The sequence below is a fragment of the Wyeomyia smithii genome, chromosome 2 (assembly GCF_029784165.1).
Source record: "Wyeomyia smithii strain HCP4-BCI-WySm-NY-G18 chromosome 2, ASM2978416v1, whole genome shotgun sequence".
Lineage (NCBI taxonomy): Eukaryota > Metazoa > Arthropoda > Insecta > Diptera > Culicidae > Wyeomyia > Wyeomyia smithii.
Window position 1 is genome coordinate 258,183,913 of NC_073695.1, and position 11,112 is coordinate 258,195,024.

The window sequence follows — 11,112 nt, forward strand, 5'->3', positions numbered from 1 at the left end:
TACTTCAAGCATCGTTTTAGTTTGCTCTGTCGATTTGTTCGCACGCGTTATTTCTACGATCTGTTTTGTTTATTATTTGTCAACAATTGCCATGGAAGGACTTTAAAAGAGATTCGATACTGCGTCGTTTAAGAAGTTGCAAGGTAAACAGTATGTTATATCAAGTATTGAACTTTACAATGTGAGATTTTTTTTATGTTAGGTCTAGAATGTTCACTATCCGTCTGGTATTGGCTTTGTTGCAGAGAATAGCGATTCTGACAATTGATGATAGCAGATAAAATACTCCTGTTTTCGTAAATAAGATTCATTTTTGCAAACAATTAAAAATAACTGATTTCACTTTCACTTCTTTTCATTTTTTTTGAGTGATAATCACAAAGTTTCCGTTTGTTTAATAATGGGTAAAATTTCACCCATTTCCTTGAGAAAATTCATTTCTCAAAATGAGTGATTTTGTACCCAGTTTTTGACGTTTAATCGGTTTACCCGTTAATGGGTAAATCGAGTTTACCCACTAAATGGGTTGGCTCACTTTTTGGCGAAATGGTTGAAAAAGTACCCATTAATGGGTTTTCGACTCTTACCGTGTACCTGCAATTTTCAACTTACACCCTTTTGTTAGTGTATCGACGAATATGTGAAATGATCTGTCATTCGCGACTACGAAGTTGAAAGAGATTTTAAAGGCTGTTCGCACCTAGGCGAACTCTCATATACAATTGTCAAAATGTGTGTGATGACAAAAGCAAAAATATTTCCTTCCTTCTTTTTCTCATGCAAAAATTAAACAAATATCAGCACCTTCGTAGTCGCGAATGTCAGATGAGCTCTCATAATTTCGGCGAAAGTGAGGCGATCATAAAAATTAAAACATCATTCACTTACACCATTTTGATTTTACTCGTCATCTGTTTCGTGTGCTACTGAAAATTTTTAATACTTTCTATCGGATTTTGTTATTAGAATAGGAAATAAAATCTGAAATGTTTCCCGGGTTGGAGATGCTTCTAGGTACGTATTATTGTGGTAGTTTGTTTTGTCTTGCAGTATCTTTACAATAATAAAGTTAATAGTAATTTATTGACATTTATTATTGTTAACTAGATGCAGCCACCCAAATGGAAAAGAAATGTCTGCCGGATAGTGATCCGACAAGTGAACGGAGTTTCGAATTGGATGTAAGAAAGTCGAGAAATCAAAAAAGGTGCAATGATCACCAGTATGCCAAGCAACCGGAATCGTCATTTGTGCACACCGGAGCTAATGTGATGTATACAACCTTCCCCTTTGGATCAACATCAAATCCGGGCATTGTAAAACGGTTTCCGTTTTCCGACATTTCCAGTGAGTATTTCCTTGCTGCATATATGAGGGACCAATTAAGTTAACTGATATAATGGTTTTCCGCTGTTCGACGAGCAGTCTTTGATTAATTGATTGATTTTTATTATAGAGCCTTTAACCTGAGGGGTCATTCAGCTCTATCCGACGAGCAGTCCTGGAATTTGTACAAACATGATGTGAGAGAAACTTCATTTAAACGAACAAATATCATCTCTTGTGCAGATCCAGTGCCGATTGGGATTGATTTAATTGAACTTCACAACATTGAAAATGGGCTCATCATTCTACCGGATGCAAAATTGGCAGACTTGAAAGCATTATTACCGTATATAAAAAACAAGAGCTATTATCAAACATTCCTAAAGACGCTAGTACCAGCCAAACGTGGCAGAAAGAAAAAGTCGCATCAAATAGATCATTTTGAAAACGATATGGATCCGCCGGAAAGTGATGGCGAACCGAAAGCTGAATACTGAATGGTTAAAATGAAGGTAATTATATATCCTTTGCCTAAAACGTAAAAATTCAAACAGTGTTTATCTTTGATAAACCGCTCGAATTGATTTTTTTCTGTCTGTTTCCAGATATCGTCGTCGTTCCAGATCACGAGTTTCACGTTTATTCCCGTTTTACGATATTGTCGTAAACAATTTAGCATTGCAAAAAGCTGCTATTTCAAGAGCGAGTTATTCATTAACCTAGCGCTGATTGTTTACAATGTTTGCTAGTCTGCACTCTGAACATAGGCATCGAAATGTTTAATGAAATAGCAGAGAAAACGCCTTCAATTTAAGTCTAAGTAAAAATACTTTATTTTGATAACATGCACGTAGTCCCAATGTATTGGAAAATTAATTTCCATCTGTTTGCATTTTTTAATTGGTACACTTATTGAACTAAATGCATCATATAAATAAAAATAACTTTCCTTTTTTCACTTTATTTCTTAAGCACATTCCCCAAAATGAAAACGCCGTCTTTAAATGCAGGATGCCGTCAATGATTTTGCAATAATCATTACCCATTCGTTCGTTCTAAACAAAATATGAGTCCTATGCGTTCGCTTGATGTTTTACTCGACGTAAGTTAATTTCAACGACCAATTTTTTGTAAACTAATTTATTAACACAAGTAGGTGTGAAAGTTAATGATCTACCTTTAATGGAAAAAATAAAATCATTCGAACAGTTCTGAATGGTATTATAACAAAATTCTTTGTAGTATATTGCAGAAAATTCACGGGTAATTCGAGGGTGCTTAGCATAAAGAATTTCTGAAACATGTTAGGTATAAAAATAATTGTAATAATTGTCTTTAAACACAGTGCTTTAATTGAAAAAAACTTACTTAGTAGCGTTAGGCAAAATACCGATAAAGACCGTTTGTGTTAAATTCAAATTTCACTAAACATTATCGGTAGATTCCTTCTTAAGTTCATTATTCAGTTGGTGGCCGTCTTCGGCTCGTGTTGTTTGCATCTCTTTGCTGTACGTCCGCCCGTGCTTCGAGAAACATACACAATATTTAAACTTTTCAGTACAGTGACGGCATCTGACAAAAAGAAATTAAAATCAATTCACCTCAGTTAGATAATCATGCGAACAACTTCTACGAATTGGTCAGAATATCCGAATGTTTCAGCCGATGCTCCAAAGGCGTTTGCTCCCGCACGAAAGCCAGTCCACAAATTTCGCACGCTTACGGACGATCCTCGCTGTGTGCTGCGCGCCAGGGTCATTCCGGGCACTTGATGGGGCTTGCATGCATCCGAAAATTTGAACGACATTGATTAAACGATGTAATTACAATGACGTATATGACATCATGATTTTCAATATGGCACAACATTTTGACGTAAATAACACACCAGCTAATGACATACCGTTACGCTCAGACGCATGTAAAGCGCTACCTGACATTATGACTTATGAAAACGACGTATTAACCTCTGAAAGAAGCAAAACGTTGCACAGTTTATTTTTGCTAAAAATTCATTTATTTTCAAATAAAATTAGAACCAAGATAATAACGTTGAACATTAGTTTAAGGTATCGTTTAACAGTATCCACTTGAATGAATACTGTTTCGTACTCAAATAGGACTTAAAATATTGAGAGAAAACTTTCAAAGTAGATTCTCTCAGTTCGATGCAAATGTTAGATTAGTCTATTTGAAAAATTACGCGAGATTTGCTGAATGTTCGTCGAAATATATTGCTGACATTTGTTAAGAACTTTGCCGAGCTCGCTCAGCTGTTGGGAAGTTTGCCGAGATAAATTAAGTGTGTATATGATCTAATAATGAAGATATGAGATACTAAAAAAATACTGGCGACAACAATAACAAATAATGATTTTGTTTTACCTATATATAAAACATCAGTTTGATAATTTCGAGTAAAACGTGCGTTGGCGTTTTACAGTTTTATAAATATTATTCCTTTGACTTCTCTTTTCAAACGACCCAGAATTCGGTTGGTTTGGTGGTAAATTTGCCTTATCTGAACGGTAATGAGCTGTTTAATAATTAAAAATTGTATTCTATCAGTACATTCAATTATCCAGAGGATTCTGAACAACACGTAAAAAGACATATTCATCTCCTACTTTTTTTTCTTTTTGGTTCTTAACTTTCAGACCATAATCAAAATAAAACGATTTTTTAATAATAAGACTTTTGAAAAAAAAAAACAGTGAAAATCATACGGTAAATATTCATGCAGTAAAATCCCAAGCACAATGGACACTTTTGCGATGCATTAATTCGACAGAAAATGTATGCACACTTAGATTTTATTGCCGAGAACTCAACAGCTGATAAATTCAGCGAAATGTTCTACAAGTTTTCGGCAAAATATTCAATAACATCAGCAAACAAAATGTCAATACATGCTGGTTTACGGTAAATCTATATATTTGCGGAATGTTCTTCGAAATATATTGCTGACATTTGTTGAAAATTTCGCCGAGCTCGATCAGCTGTTGGGAAGTTTACCGAGATAATTTAAGTGTGTGGGCGAACCACAGACTAACAGACATAACACGTCGAACAAATTTTCAATAAAATCATCGTTTGGATGATTTCAGTACTTTACTTCAGTAACACTACACCACAGACAGACGTCCAAGCAAGAACAACATTGATCAAAATTTCCGTGTAAATTTTCAAAGTAAATTGCGCTATAAATCACTTGTACACTAGCGCCGCCTGGTGACCTTATCGCTACAATACATTTTTTTTCGCTGGTGCACGAGGCTGGCGGTACTGGTAGCGCTATCTGGTTACGGATTGCTACTACAAAAAACTTTACACAAGTTTGGAACTCAGCTTGGACGTCTGTCTGTGACTACACCATCTGCTGTCGTGTTCGCGCTGCGTCATGTATTTCAACATCAGCGCCAGCGTTCGTGCGTGTGTCAAATGAGGAACTAGAAAATATGTATGAGATTGCATGACAGCGCCCCAGACGACGTTTTCGCGCGGTGACTGTTATTCGATTGAAAATTTGAAATGAACGCTTTTTGTGACGATGGAGCTCGGTTTCAGTGTTACGTCTGTTAGTCTGTGGTACTAGTAATACGTAACCAGATAACGCTACCAGCATGCACATGCAACATTTTTTGTTGTTGTAGCAACAACATCACCATGCGGCGCTAGTGTACAAGTGATTTGTAGCGTGTTTCTGTTCTAAAATTTACACAGAATTTTTGATCAATGTTGTTCTTGTTCAACGTCTGTCTGTGACATGTGAGATTTAATCAAGGGGTAATATCCACCAAATGCTCAAAAAACAAGGGGGCTTATTACGGATGTCACTTCACGGTGAGAACGAAGTGAAAAAATCTCATGGTGAAAAAAGACGCGTGCAAATCAAATGGGAATCACTTTCACCGTGCCTATTACGGTTGTCATCTCATCGTGAAGTGACTCCCGTAATAAGCCCCAAGGCTTTTTTCATGAATTTTTCTAAAGGACATTTGAGATGTAAGGTATATAAATAATATATTGTAGGATTAAGTAACTCTTGGAGAAAAGGAAAAAATTGTTTTGCCACTTTTTTACAAAATGGCGGCTGTGCAGTAATTGCCGTGAACCGCTTTTTTTAAAGTTCTTCCGCGGCGAGCAGCAAAAGACGTGCCTAACTCCACCTATCACCAAATAATTTTTTTTCCTTATCTTCATAAGTATCGCTAGTGAAGTACACATGATTATATTTTTAGAATTTTTCTTCACAAAATGGCAACGGTTTTGGAAAAAAAATTGCTTTTCGACAAAAAAAATCGACTTTGATTGTTTATAACTTTCGTTGTTGTTAATCAATCGCTAAAATCGTGTGTACTTCACTAGATAATCTGATGAAGAAGCTACAGTTAAAATTTCAAGTCAATCGGATGTAAACTTTCCCAGTTCTACTGCTCGCCAATTTTGAAAACATGGTTTTGAGAAAAACGCGTTTAAAGTTCCTAAATGCTATAATTCTCAACAATCGCAATAATAAAGCCCCCTATTTTTTTCTACCTTCAGTCAGCTATCCCTGCGTCGTGAAGTTGTCCTTCCTAGGTTTTATTTTCCTTTTCGTCCTTTTTTTTGATGTAAGGCTGCGCTTACCCTTTTTCGCGATAACAGACATGCGATGCTCAGCAACTTTGACGCGGTCAGCGTCCAACCCCACGCAAAACTCAAACTTGTCACTCATATTTAAGTACTTTTGAATATAACTCACAGTTGAAAAGTATAGAAAAACTTAAACAGAGAACGTACACAACGAGAACGGTTGATCGACTAAACAAAGGGAAATTGTGATTGTGAGTAAACACGTGCTGTAGAGACACTGTAACGGTCGAAACTTGATGCAGCGACTTCTATACCTCAAATTTGAAACACAAGATCGATCATAGGCAACTTCTACTAGTTCACAAAGCCTCAAAAAACATTGTCTTTAGGGCGGCAATGTTGAAATGAAAAAAATACCATGTAAAATGGCAATATTTTCCAAAACAACATTTTGTAGATATGTTTCGAAAAACTACTTTGTGCAAAAAGAATATTTATTTCAACCGAAACTAAGATTGTGTCCCGTGGAAAATATTGAATATTTTAATGTAACTTGCAAAATCATCATAACCTCATCTTCCTAAAAATTTACGCAGTTTATAAAGGCGCTATCAATAAATACCTTATCACAAAGCAGTTCCACGAAAAATGTCCTAGTTTTGATATATTTTTTAAATTGTCATTTTTAAATTGGCTGAAACTTTGCGTAAACGTTTCTATAGGCAAAAGATGCCATTTTGTGCTATTGGTTTAATTTTTTGAAACGCGACTCATATTGAGAAGCTGTTGTAAAATGCTATTTTGGGAAGGTATTGATGATTACAAATATTGTTAAAGCTAAAATGGTTTGTTTGATCGGTGTGACGTCTTCGGCATAGTTGTAGATAATAATTTTGTCTTTCAAAAAAAAAAACAGTCTAAAAAAATTATTCATTTGTTGAAAACAAAAAAACATTTATTTAAAAAAAGCTAGAAATGATTTAGAATTATTTATTTAAAAAAGTTAATTTTTTTAAATTTGATTTTTTTTATGAAAACTACAAATAATTTCCTCAACAATGAAGCCAGGGAGATCATAGAGAACATGTTTTTAAATTTTAAATTTTTTATGGAAGGACACAATTATTATCTACAATTTTGTCAAAGACACTATGCCAATCAAACAAACCGTTTTGACTGTTAAAATATTCTTAATTTTCCATAGAATGCTCGATTGGAAATTAAAAATATTTCTACAGCCAAAACGGTTTGTTTGATCGACATAGTGTTTTCGGCAAAGTTGTAGATAATAATTTTGTTCTACCAAAAAAAAATATGCACATTGAAAAAATACTAAAAAAGTAATCTTTTTTTCAAAAAATTATAACTTTCAAAATCAGATTTAAAAAAATGAACTTTTTTGATGAACATTATTAATTTTCTTTTAACTTGTTTTTTTAAATGAATATTTTTTAAATTTTAGATGTATATTTTTTTTTGGAAAGTCAGAGTTATTAGCTTTTCCAAAGACGTCACACCGATCAAACGAACTGTTTTGGCTTTAAAAATATTTGTAATCATCAATAGCATTGAAAAATTGCATTTTTCAATAGCTTCTCAAAAATGAGTCGTGTTCCAAAAAGTTTAACCATAAGCACAAAATTGCATCTTTTGCCAATAGAAACGTCTATACAAAGTTTCAGCCATATCCAAAATTGTCGATTAAATTGGTTGCCCATTTTTTGTGGAAATGCTTCACAATTGAAATTTCGTCGTTGCAATAAAGAATTCTGTCTCGTATTTCATAAAAATTCATTTTCCAAGTGGTTTTTCAGCTAAAGATGGAAGATATTTGTTTTGTTGAAAAATACTTGGAAGAGAAAAAAACCTGAAATTTCTTATTAATGATGTCACTTTCCAGAAAAACATCTTCAGCACTCAAACTGAAAGAGACTGTTGAAATCTAAGCACCGAATCTCGGCAAAAAATATAGGAAAAAGAGAGTTTCTGTGGATGTTTTATTTATCCATTGTTTCTTGATGACGAATAATAATGAGAAATATTATAGGGTAATCGCTCCATTATTCATCTCAACAGCTTAATGCACCTATATTCATCTTATTTCTCTCATTTGTCCAATTTACCGTCAAATTTCTACAAATTTTTGAACGTAAATCTATTTGCTTCTAGATTTTCTCCAGTGGCTGAAAGTTTTACGTTGAAAATATGATAAAATTTGACGATAAATTGATCAAAAATGCGTGATGAGATGAATATAGGTACTGAGATGAATATAGGAGCGGTTACCCTATTGTGTATTTTTATGTGTTTCATTTTTCAAACAAACAAAAAATTCAAAAATAGATAATCATTTATCCTCATTTTTTCACAATATCATGAACCACCCTATGTCGAATAAATGAACCACCCTACTGAAACATCATGTATCCGATGCTAGTTATAGTGTATTTCATCATACAGGTTATTTTGAGAGACTAGAGATCAATTTCAAAAAAAAAAATTCTAAACATTTTGAACTCCGCCTTCCACAATTGAAAAAACAACTAAGTCGATTTTGAAAAAAAAAAAAAATTCAGATGACACCAGCTTTCTCGACGTTTTAGCGTTTTTAAGTCATTTGGCATCAAAAAAATAATTGTCGAAAACCAAAATTTCGCGTACTCTCCCCTTGGGTGATTTTTCGGATTTCAAAAAGGCCAAACTTTAATCGCGTTGCGCCACCCCATTTCAAGTCCGATTGAACTGAAATTTTTCACAAAGTGTTTTTTCGGGCAGTTGAACATTTTGTATAGGGTTTTTTGAAATTCGAGATGATCATTTTTGCTGGCACCCTATTGTGCACTGATAGCAGAGATTACAAACGCCGAACTGAAGACTGCCGCGCTGATATCAGAAAAACGTCGATCGTCAGGCATCGGTGGTCTGCCGAGTGCCGATAGAGTTCTATCGGAAAAAAATTCGATGCTATCTACCGGTAACTCTATTTCTCAATGTGTAATTCTCAAACTGGTTGAGCATGTATGCCGATGGCATTTAATTAAGCACAAACTCAGAAGAAGTTGTGCGATTCTATCAGTTGTTCACTAGTTTCGAAGTGATAGTAGGATTGAAATAGCAACAAATATGTAACGATCAATGTCTTTCTAATTTTTTAAGAACCATGTGATCAATTAAAGCATATATTACAGGTTAAAAAGGCGAGCAAGGCTATATGCGTTGACTTTTAATAAAAGCAGCGAAGAAAATCTAAAAGAACAACTTGCTGCGTTCTATGACCTAGATTCAGAGCTGCGATTAATCCAAGCAACATGCTGACTATGACGAGAGAGAAAATATCATCGCACTCGTTTCTTTCTCTCATGAATAGCCAGCAACCATCACAGTAAGCGTGGAGATCCGACAAGTGATTCAATATCTTATCTCTTTTGTTGCCATTTTCGGGTTCTTATTGTCAATCGTCGTGAATTTACAGAGTTCACTCGGAAATATCAGTGCAATGCAAATCAAGGTGTTTTTTGGAATATTAAAAATCGTTTCAGTAGCGTGATTATGTCAGTGCCAGCTTGAAGTTTGTTGCTATCAGGATTTTTTAAATCCGTTAAATCCGTCCGTGACGATCCCAACTCAAGATATGGCCACCAATGAACTAGGTTTATAATTTCAAACCAGTGGTTATAGGTGTCGCTTGATGGGCTGGCACAACAACCCCGAGTATTCGGAACACAACCGGAACAGGTCGCGTTTTTACATTTTTCAATGAGAGGCATGGTAGGATTTTAAGCACTTCTAAGCACTGCTTTGATCATCGTTACCATGTTACTGAAACATATTCCGGCGATATATCCGAAACCAGTCGATTAACTCCGTCCATCCTCTTCGTTAAAAGAAAATATGAATGAAAACTAGGAGAAAAGCAAAACCGTTCCGAACCAAAATTGAACAGTTTCAAAGTTGAACCGTGCCACAATTTAACAGGATCTGTATATAAATATACATACCCATACATATTTAAAAGTTTTCTGTTTTGCCACCCGCGATTCATATTTTGCCGCGAACTAACACTGTCTCTAGTTTAACCTACAACAAGCACAATATTCAAGAATCAAATTAATAAACTCATGCTGTCAAAGAACAAATAAAAATGCAATATTATTTTTCAGATATGAGATCATTTAAAAAACATTAATAGAATTCCTTTTATTACAATTGGTGTTATGAAGAAGCATATTCTCTACTGAGAATAAAAATGAATGATCATACAGATTCAAAATGTACCAAACTAAAATACGCTCAGTTACAAAACGAAGTAATAGTTGTTTATTGACAATGCTTTTAGTCGGCGTGCAGCTAAACCGAACCAAGCGTCGAAAAACATTTACCGCCGCAATTGCTGTGTACAAGCTGTTACAGAGAATTTTTGTTATAATATCGTTATCAAATGCTCAAACGATTTCGTTACTTCATAATAGATAGATTATTACTTCTCATATCCACTGGGTGTCAATAACTCAATCTGAGAAAACGGCGCTTAGTTCGGTCTGATCGCACGCCGACCATGTATCAATATCATACATATCAATTGAAGAAAAATCATTGATTTTATGTTTGCTATCCTGAAAACATCATGCTGTCAAAATGAACTTGATATTTCTGCTGGTTCAATCTCATTACAGCCATACCCAAATGATCGAGAAAGATAGCAAGAAAAAAATGAGAGTGAGAGTTGACGCTAAGAGAACCATTGTAACATCGCAAACTCTTTTGTAATGAACCATGCATCGTAGTTGGCTGATTCTTGTGTTGCATCATTTTGGCGTAATGTCAGTAGTATGATATTGATTTTTCGCAGCTCTGCCTAGATTGAATAATTTCTTTTTTTTCACCGAAAATGTCCGGGGTCTGGAAAGCATTACCCGGTCCGTTCCGAAGGCCAGATGGCTCCGTTCCGGTCCGGTCCGGAGAATAATCGGACTTTGAAGGTTCCGGTCCGATCGGACTTCGGATCGGACCGGACCGGACTTTTACCGGACCCTACCCGGTCCAATGTCGAACACTAGATATTACCCCTTAGGTTGTTTCAACGTGCGCTTTTGCAGCGATTCAATACTGTTCGGACTTCGGATATTTTCTTCAATAAGAAAAAGTTCGCACACTCAAAAAAAAAAATAGCAAAATTTGGCTTTCGGATGTTCGGAATGAAACACATGCTGA

At 35.0% G+C, this 11,112-nt stretch overlaps 1 long non-coding RNA gene across 1 annotated transcript; it reads left to right on the plus strand.

The window, feature by feature from the left end:
* The first annotated feature begins 666 nt into the window (after positions 1–666).
* LOC129724454 (uncharacterized) lies at positions 667–2,250 on the plus strand. The gene is made up of 4 exons (XR_008727925.1): positions 667–1,014; positions 1,108–1,347; positions 1,457–1,838; positions 1,932–2,250. It is a non-coding gene; the product is annotated as an uncharacterized LOC129724454 (long non-coding RNA).
* Positions 2,251–11,112: the final 8,862 nt, after the last annotated feature.